Below are 10,881 nucleotides of genomic sequence, written 5' to 3'. Positions count from 1 at the left end.
GAACTGTGTTTTATTCTGTATCCCCATAAGATCGCATGGTTTAGAAAACTGAGGTTATACAGTTTTTTCAAAAGATGGACAAAATGATACATAGTAGTTCTTGCAACTTTTCAGTGCCCAGTTAAGACCCTCAGGACATTGTGTATTTAAATTTTTATTCTATAAAGGTTTTGATATTTTAACCTACTAATGACTGCTATTTTAGTTGATTTGAAAATAATTGGATTAAGAAATCAATCTTGTGTCTCCTGGAATGGTTTTCATGTAATGTGATGCTAATGGGTTTTTCTGTGATCTCTGTATTAGTGTTTTAAAAGGTGTAAGCGTAGTAAAAATGCATTAGCATGACTTGTGGCGGTGAAAGTATCATGATGTGTAAGCCCCATAAGTCTTGGACTCTTCGTATATGTATAGGGCATTGGATGAGTTTGTTTGGGATGTTAACCCAATAAATCTCTACTAATTAAGACTAAAATTGCTAAACAAGCCCTTGAACTTATATCAGAAACTACAAAATTTTTCTCGTAAGTTTTGACAACTTAAAAGTATATACTTTTTTTTAGGTCGTTTTTAATTGAAAGTAACCAAATGTCACAACTTTTTTATATAACAGTTCCAAAGAGAAACAAATATTTACAAGTAAATAAGGAAAAATGTTCAAATATGTCATCAAATTTTGAGAAAAGACTTATTTATGTTATTTCTTAAAAGTTTGGGTCATCTATCTCATTATGTTTTAACTCTGATTTGGCAAAATCATTTTTTCATGTGGTCAATTATATCTCGGCCACATCATGTCAGAATTCTAAAAGTATTTGTGGAGTTAAAAGAAAATCCACCCCTATTTTAAAAAAAAAATTCCCCCAAAAAATGAAAATTAGTTTAAATTTTTAAAAAATCTTTGTTCCCTAGTATTTTTTAGTATATGTTCAAATTTTCAAGTGATTTAGAGTTGTGGAGAAAATTCTATCAGATGTTGAAGTTTTGAAACTTTCAAGAAATTTCAAGTGGATCTTGTTGAGTTAGTTTGAATTCGAGCTCAAAAAATTTTGAATTTTGGTATCTACTTGGAGGGAAGCTACTCTTGAAATTTGAGGTGATTTAGTAAATTGAAAAAGTTCTCGAGGAAAAAGAAGTAAAAATAATTTATTTGATCTAAACCCCAATTGAAAAGTGTTTAAGATTGTTTGGAGTCTTATTGATGTAAAAAATGATTTTGCAAAATCATAGCTATAAAATAATGACATGAATTAACTTTTTCTCAAAGATAATGACATAAATGAACCAAACTTTTAATGAATAACATAAATGAATATTCTTTTTTAAAGAAAAAGTTTGATCACATATTCGAGTTTTTTTTACCCTAAAAATAAGAAAGACAAAATTAAAAAATACGCTCAAATTAGTTCTCCTGATGCATTTGGGAAAGAAATCGAACTAAGCCTAAAGAGTAAATTAAATACTGCTCTTGAACAACTTGTTCTGTAGAACAAAGGAATTGAGAAGAAAAAGAGAGAGAACTTTGTAGTGATATTTTACAGTTCGATGCCTTCACAATTTTTTTTTTGGTAAAACAGGATACTTATATTAATAATTTAATATGCATCATCACATGAGATGGGTCGAGCAGGATGCTCGCTTAGTAGTGTAAGGGAGGATTCGACATCATTGTAGCCATACATTAGGAGCTAACATTGGCTTTTGTAGCCTAACAAAAAATGTTCCTTCCTTGTCTGCTTCTAGGTTCCAGCGCTTTTGAGACAAACATCAGAGGAACATCCAAGCATAAAAAAGAGTTATCTTAGACTATTTTTTATCTTTCCCTTGCTAGTGCATCTGCCAGCGTATTTGTTTCTCTAAACGAGTGGTGGATTTGGGGGGCTTCCCAGCCTGCGTAGCAAATCCCTGCAATATTTTAGAAGCATGTTAGTTTAACATGGGTGATCATTCATTATGATGCTTATGAGTTCCTTACAATCTGGTTGATTTCTACCGGCATTAGACCTCAGCCATTGTATTAGTTCTATTAATTGTACTCTATATTGTTTGTCATATGAAGATTTTCTACTAAGCCTACTATCCATTCTCCTTTGGTGTCTCTTATGACTCCACCTATTCTGTTTTTGCCTGGGTTACCTATTGAGGATCCATCAGTATTCAACTTGTATCCTTGTATAGGGGGAATCCATCTGATCAAAGTTTTGATAGTTTTTTTCTTTGGCTAGGTGTTTCCCGTAAGGGTGTAGAACTTGATGGCTTGGTTAAAAAATTTTATCATGCAGATGTCAGTTTTAGTGTTCTGGTGGTAATTTTCATTTCTCTTAAGCCATATGTTCCATAGAAAGAAGGGGAACCCCTCTTTCCAGCTAATGTATTTTGTACTTAAATGCACCCGGAGTTTTTTTATGATGCTTAGCCATTCACCCCTTAGGTATTTTCAATTTGATTTATGGAGTGTAGCACTTTAAGATTTTTTCACATTTTTTTTACAGTATAACATTCTACAAAAATATGTTTTATTGTCTCCATTTTATTACATATGTGGCATAAAGTGTCTATCTTTATTCCTATAGAATGTGAATATTTTCAAGTAGGTAACCTGTTGGCATAGCCAGATGAAATATTTTATTTTGTTTGGGCAGTGAAGGGGCCATATCCAACTGAAGCTATCGATTCTGATGGTCTTGTCATGTTCTGCTAGAAATTTATATACTGAGGTCGTTGATAGAGTCCCTCGAGGGCTTGGCCTCCACAAGACCTTATCCTTTATGTTATGGGATATGTAGGTACAATTTATCTGAAGGAAGATATCTTTCGATAACGAAGGATTTTTCGTCTAAGTTAAGAATATTGTTCTCTATGATTACTTCTCCTAATCTAATGTTATTTTCTTCTTTTCTAAGGACCCTGTATTTGTTCCCTAATTGTTTTCCCATTTGGTAGCCAAACATTGTACCAGAAGGATGTCGACTTCTCATCTCCCAAAACCCATCCCATACATTTTCTTCACATATCTCAGCCTATTAGCATATCTTTCCAGAGTTTGCTATGTGCACGGTTAGCTTTGGCGTTGATCTTTTACAATTTGATGCCTTTACAATTGGGGTTGATCTCCTATTTATACACTATGAATTAAAAGCACACTCCCATAGTTATTTAAAATTAATTGGGCTACAGTGTTAATGACTAACAAACTAACACGTGCGACTCACATGACCGCTAACCAAACTAACAACTTATCTATCAATTGGCACATATCATATCCCAACTAGACCGCACTAGATTCAGGGGATTTCAAAAAAAAAGGTGACAGTAAGGTTTCAAAATAAATGGGCGGTGACATAAGTCTTAAGTATTGGGTGTAGGTGATAAATATGTGATTAATGAGTAAGGATTGTGGAGTTTCCCTCAAGTTTATAAGTTGACAGTTTGGTCCACTAAATTAAATGTAAGGTAAACGGAAATTGACTACAACCAATTTTGGTGGGAATTAAACGAGGGGTAAAAGGGTAAATTGACTAAACCAAACCTAATTTAATCAATTTTGGAGGGAAAGGGAAGCCATCATCGAGCCAAAAAAGGAAATAAAATATTTTTCCCCGCCATCTACCGTCATATTCCTCCTCCTCCTCTTCTTCTTCTTCTACTCTTGTCTTTGCGCTTGCTTGCTTGCCTTTCTTCCCGTTCTCTTCATCATCTTCTTCTTTTCGTACATTGTGGGTCTTGGCTGCTAGTGCTTCAGCTTTCTCCTTCTTTGTTTCTTCTTCTTGAATCAGATTTAGCTAATCTGTAATCAATTGACCAAATTTCGTTATGTATCAATTGGAAATACTTCATAAGCGATTGGGTCACACACCATTGTTCTGATAAATAAATTTAAGAGTTATTGCAAATCGTTCATCATCATCTGATCTGGGTACCTGTAATTTTTTTAATAATTTGCATTCGCGTTTTTAACATATGGCTATATATGTTGCAATAGTTGAATATTATAACATATTATTGCCATATGTAACAACAATAATGTTATTTCAATCGCAACAAAATAGTTATATGTTACTACATATGACTATTCTGTTGTGACAAATAAATCACATGTGCAACATGTTTATGTTATATGTAGCAACAGAAAGGTTATTTCAATCGCAACAGAATAGTTATATATAGCAACATATGACTTACATTTCGCAACAGAAAAGCCATATGTGACAACATATAACATAAACATGTTGTCACATGTGATTTATTAGTCACAACATAACATTCATATGTGGCAACATATGACTTACATCTCGCCATAGAATAGTCATATGTTGCAACATATACTTATTCTTCATAATTACTAATTATTTTTTTGATTAATTTCTTCAGGTACAATAAATGGAGTTATTATTTGTACGGATTGATTGTCGTGGTGAATTGGTCGAGAAGGAAAATCGATTCATATAGCATTAGGAGGATAGTAATAACGAGGAGCCCGTTCAGTAGGGATGTATGTCAAAAGAAATATTTTGTATGATGATTTCTTCAATTTAGTAGTGCAAAAGTCTGGATACAATTGTAAACCGTAAGATCTTGTCATGAGTTACATTACCCATTTTTTTCATAATGAGAAGGTTTAACCTTTTAGAATAACTGATCAACCTAGTTTGCTTGTTTATTTGGAAGGAGTGGAGAAACCGCCCATATTAAGAGCCTACATGGAAGAAAATCCTATCGAGGATGATCATAATGTAGACGAAGGCCAACAAGATATGTTAAATAATGAATTTGATTTCATAGACATGAATAATCCCGATGATGAAATTGAAATAGATGTAGGTGTAGGTGAAGGTGAAGGTGAAGGCCAGACCTTGAGAGCAACATTCCTCCTACACCTATGATTGACAACAACAATCCATGTGCTTCTCAAATCATCATGTGTGAATAATGTTCGAGATGATGAAACAGGTTTTTATAAGGGAATACCATTCAAGAACAAGCAAGAATTGACAAATTCATTGAAAATTGTTTGCTTGAAAAAAAATTTAGACTGAAAAAAGTGATCAATTTTCGTAATGTGTTTTCCCTTTAAATGTTCATATCAGAATTGCAATTGGTGGCTGAGGGCTGTGAAATTTACAAGTAGCGACAGGTTTGCCATTATAATTTCTGAAAAGTACCATACGTGTGGTTCAGAGCATCTTACAAGCCATAATTCCCATGTCACGGCAAAAGTCATGGGCAAGTACTTTGAAATAGGTTTCCCAATGGTAAAGGCCCATCCACAAGAGACATGTCAAATCAACTCCGCATATAATTGGGTTTTAAGGTAAGATTGAAGATTTATTAGGGCATGGAGCATGCTAAGTCTAATATTAGGGGAACACATGATCACGGGTACACAATGCTTAACATGTATCGTTATATACTTGAAGTTGCGAATCCAGGAAGCAAGAAAACATTGTTTCTCGATGAAAATGGTAGGTTCCAATACTTTTTTTTGTATCATATGCTTCTTAGATAATTGGTTTTCAAGAAATGATAAAAGTAATAGCCGTTGATGGCACATTCCTGAGGAGCAAGTATGGAGAAGTTTTGCTATTGGCGGTGGCACAAGATGCTGAGAATCATATATTTCAAGTGGCTTTCTGTGTCGTGGACAAGGAATGTGATGCCTCATATGAATATTTTTTCAAAATATGAGAAGCTTTGTAGATGATACTGATGAGTTGTGCATTATCTCTGATAGACATCCAAGTATTCGAAAGATGGTTACGAGAATCTACCCTGCATCTCATTATGGTTGTTGCACGAGACACCTTGGAAAAATATTCGTAATGACTTTCACAATTCAAAGGCAGTGTCCCATTTTTGTAAAAGCAGTAAAGGTGTATGATAGATGTGAGTTCAATGACCATTTCAACCAAATAAGAAATTTGATACCAAAGGTGGCTGAAGCTCTTAAACATATTGGATTCCACACATGGAGTAGGGCATTTTGTGCGGGAAACAGTTACCATCTCATTTGAGTTTAATTTTATTTTATGTGTTTTATTTGAATTTTAGTTTTTGTTGTGTAGATATAACATTATGACGTCAAAAATCGCGGAGTCGGTGAATGCTATGTTTGATGTTGAAAGAGAATTCCCATTGTCGCTCTATTTGATGAAATAAACAGGAGATTTGCATTGATATTTCACCAGAGGCGTATGGAGATGGTGCACTCTGCAAATAGATTTGTTCCCTCAATTGAAAAAGACATATCAGAGTATTTCAACGTGGACAACAAGTTGTTGGATCATCAAATGTCTAATTACAAGTTCAGTGCCACTAGTCATGATGATGTTGCTACTGTGTTTAGATAAAGAAAAACTTGTACTTGTAGAATTTTTGATTTGGAGAAAACACCTTGTCCACATGCCATGTCAACGCTTCGATCCTAACACGGTGAAGATATTGAAAATAGATTTATGAGTACTCCTCTCCATATTATTCGGTGGAAAACTACATAATAACATATTGTTAGGAAATTCACCCCGTGCCCCCTGAAGATTCTTGAATTGTCCATTGGATATCATACAGAGAGACAAACCTCCTCCATATGTTAATCCAAGTAAACCTGGAAGAAGGAGATATAAGAGACGTCGTGGAGTTGGTGAATCATTTCAAACTAGAAAAAATAAGTGTTCCGTATGTAAGGACATTGGCCATAAAAAAACTACATGCCCAAATCGAAATGCCCCATAAGAAGTGTTGTTGAATTATAATGAATGTTCTTTCTTATTTGAGGGTGATCCCTATCTTCTACCTTATTTAGAATCAACTGATGTGATGTTATTTATATGTAACGTGTGATTTATTTAATTATGTATTGCTAGTTACAATAGAATATTTCATTTGTGTCAACATATGTCAATTATGTGTTGCTACTTACAACAAAATATTTTATCTATGGCAACATATATCAATTATGTGTTGCTATTACAATAAAATATTGCATCAGTGGCAACATCTAACAATTATGTGTTGCCACTTAACAAAGAATATTACATCTGTGGCAACACATGCCAATTATGTATTAGATCTAACAACATAAAATTGCATATGTCCCAACATATGTCAATTATGTCATACAAGTACCACCGAAAATGAATCTGTACCAACATTTTAAAAAAAATTAATACTTTTAATGTGATGATATCATTAGTGTTATTGGAACAAATTTCGACATTAAGGAATAGAAGGATCAATTACAAAACTTGTTGAGCCAGAGATTCATTTGCCTTGGTGTTTCTAGGCTGGGTGTGATTAACGTCTCAAGGAAACTTCTTCCAATTCTAAGCGTCAATGGTTGATAGTCAGTATAATAATCCAACTAACTGAGTTGGGGTATAATCCTAGAAGGAGTGGTACATGTTTAAGATTCAATAGCCAAGTCCGAATATGTTCAAGTCAATCATAAGAATAGATATTTATGAATAAAAACATAATTCAAGTGAAAGGGTGACATACGTGTCATATATTGGGGTTGTAGTTTTTATTATCAACTACAACTACAACAAATAATAAGATTAAACAAGAAATGAGACGGGTTCTTGTGATATGATTGAATTATATGATAGTATAGACAAATGGGTAATCACAACTTATAGTAAATATTTGTAAATCGTTGATTAAGCTAGACTTTAGTGGAGATAAGCTTTCTATCGAACAATTTACCCCGAATCAAGTTGGTTTTTCTGGAACACCAACAAGCAACAATTAAGAACAACCTACACTTTAGTTCATTCACTCTCTCGAGCTGAATGTCTGGAAAAGGATTTAGGATTCACTCTCTCGAGATGAACCCATGGAAACCCAATACCCACAGACCATCAAATCAATAATCTTGGTTTTAAAACTTCTCTCTCGAGCAAGCAAAAAACACGAAAGATGAATTGCACTTACAACTACAACCCTTTAAATTATGCCACAATTACTGATTGAAATCAGTTTTAAACAACATTTACACTATCAATAAGCAATACCCAACAACTAAATCAACCCATAATCACACCCCAAGAATTGGGGTTTTAGCTAGACATTATAAAAAGATAGAAATCGTTACCAAACTGTGTTTCCATCAACTGGGTAAGATTAATTTCTTCTTTACAAAATTCCAATTTGAACAATCTTCAATACCAACTTTCAATTTCTCAAAAATGATAATTTTCTAATCTTAAAAGCTAAGGAAAAAATTAGTCTCAATACTCAGAGTTCTGACTTCAAAAATTGATATAATAGAAAATGGGACTAAATCGTGAACTCATCAACACCCCAAACATAAACCTTTGCTTTTCCTCAAGTAAAAGTGAAGTGTAGCAGTTCAAAAAAGATTCAATTTATTCATGCAAAAATCAATTGTGCACACAAAGATTGAAGTTATGCTCTCCATTACCAAAGAATCTCACGCTCATGATACTTGCATCAAGTGCAAGTTCAAGCTCAATACAGGTGTTCACAAGTCTTCACACAAAGAATGATTCCATATCCACACACAATGGTGCATCAATTTAAAGCTCTCGAATCAAATGCAAAACTCACACTCAAAAAGATGAACACGATGTATGATTTGACCCATAGGTTTGCCCTAATTTTCCAACCAACAATTGCTTCAACCAACTCAAGATAAAAAAGGTCTTTTCAAGGCTTGTAACAAGGTTGACTGTAAAGGTATGACCATTTAGGCTTGGTGACTTCTATCCTCATGAAATGTGGTTTGAACAAGATTTTAGTTTATTCTCTTCATCATTCTCATTTATGCTCATAGGTCACCCAATTATTCACCTTCCATCGAATGTGGGACGCCCCATTTTCTTTGCATTTTTCACAAACTTTATTTCAATCTTTTTGATTCTTTTCTTCTTTTTCTCTTCTTTTTTTGTACAGAGAGGTTTCATCTTTCTCAAAACCATTGGTAAAAGTGGACTTCTTTGAATTTCTTCATTTACCTTCTCCTTACCACACCCCCAACTTAGGCTTTTGGTCTAAGTTAGATATACACACAAACCACAATTCATGAGGATTATGGGTAATGGATAAAGAAAAGTTACAATTTGCACTAAGTTTCTTCCAAGAAAGGATAATGCTCAAAGGGTGTTCAAACAAGGATCACACACTCACAAAGTTGGCCACAAAAGAGGTATAATGTAAAGTTGTTTCACACTCTTTGAAGTTGCCCAAGATTATATCATGATATTGCATCAATTAGTCAATTTGACCAACTGGAAAAATTCTAGGTGTTATCATGCATGGTTCACGGTAAGATCATCACACAAGGCATTGACACTAATGACAAACAAGACTCCACACTTCTGCTAGTGTGCAATGTTCATAAAAAGAGACTCAATTTGATAATTGGATAGTCATAACGAGATACAAAAATTTCATATATTGTCTATGCAACTGTATTTGGTCTTCTCGTAGCCATATATTCATTTTTGTTCGATTATGAGTACTATTCAAGTCATCAGTATTGAACCCGACCGATGCTCATATTTTCAAATGAACAACCACATTTAAACACTATCAAGAGGTGGAATTTATTTCTAAAGGGGCAAAAAATCACTTCACTATTTAAAACAGAAACACAAGCTTAAACCTCCAGAAACTAGCATCAACACAGTTATATCTCAAAAACCGTATATATACATTAGAATAGTCAAACTAGGTGGGCCTCACCCTACAACACATAAAAATAGTTTGTCCTCAAATGCAAACAAAAATAATATCTAGAAGTCAAGAAAAATAAGACAGAAAGAGAGATAAAGATAGATCTTATTTACTCAGTCGCTCCATTTGTCTGAGCATCAGTGCCCGGTGCATTATTAGGAGTACCGGATCCACTAGGAGCTTCTATGGACATCTCGGTCTGCGATGTGTGGATCAAGGATTGTACAATAGTCTCCTCGATCTGGAAGGTCTTCGTAAATGCTATCCTCTCTCACCTCAATCTGATCTTCATTGATCTCTATTGTTCCATCCCTATGTATGTCTCCGGTGGTATCCTGAGAAATCACAGAAGCCTCTGGGGCATCAACATCATCAGCACCCTCCAATAGGGAAGTGAAGTCAATAACTTTAAATAGTCCACGTCTTACCTCATACGAATAACTTCAACTTCAAAAGTCGTCACTTCAGAAGACTCCCCCTGTCTTCTCTCAAAAGTTGTAACTCTAGCAAACAAATCATCAATAGAAGCTCGGAGGGGGGTAAGTGTAGTAAGAATTACAACCTCAATCATCCATGGCAGAGAAGCCTCCAATCTAGTAGCTCTCACATTAGCCGAGTGGACCAGGTGCCCGATCTTCAACTCAAATGAGTAACTCTGAATACAAAAATATATTCAATTCACCCTAAAATAGGAAACTTAAGTCATTAAAATATTTTAAAAAAAAAATAAAGACTTCTGAAACTCTACTGTCTATCAATGAAACCTTTAAATGAAAAAGATGGAATTCGAAATAAAGGAGGTTCACCATAACTAACTCGAACTGCATGTGGTATCAAAAAACTCCTATTAATGACCCTGAATACCTATATCTGCATCGTCAAATGATGCATGCCAAATGTCTCAATACGTGGAAAGTACGAGCATGTAAGGGCAATTCTAAAACATAAACATGAGCTTGAACTTAATAAAAAAAGAAACATACTTACCTCTTTGTCAAACTTACTCAACTCAAGGAATACGCAAGGATACTTAAAACTACTCAGCTTAGTCAACTTAGAGATAAGATACTCAGCTTAAAGATATGACACTCAACTATAGGTCCTCAACTATGGATACTTAACGCATGATACTCAAGGATAAAACAATAATAGAAAATGTGATTTTATATATATATATATATATATATA

The 10,881-nt window shown here is 34.1% G+C and overlaps 1 long non-coding RNA gene across 1 annotated transcript in view; it reads right to left on the bottom strand.

Moving 5' to 3' along the window:
• Positions 1 to 9,632: 9,632 nt before the first annotated feature.
• Positions 9,633 to 10,881, bottom strand: part of LOC107017369 — a 15,295-nt gene continuing 14,046 nt past the window's right edge. Inside the window, exons 3-4 of the long non-coding RNA XR_001456488.2 lie at positions 10,122 to 10,348; positions 9,633 to 10,048 (exon numbers count right to left, since the gene is read on the bottom strand). This is a non-coding gene — a long non-coding RNA (uncharacterized LOC107017369). The remainder of the gene's footprint in view (positions 10,049 to 10,121; positions 10,349 to 10,881) is intronic.

This window comes from Solanum pennellii, chromosome 4 (assembly GCF_001406875.1).
Source record: "Solanum pennellii chromosome 4, SPENNV200".
In the NCBI taxonomy this organism is placed as follows: domain Eukaryota; kingdom Viridiplantae; phylum Streptophyta; class Magnoliopsida; order Solanales; family Solanaceae; genus Solanum; species Solanum pennellii.
Note: the sequence above shows the minus strand (reverse complement) of the source record. Positions and strands in the feature narration are given on the sequence as shown.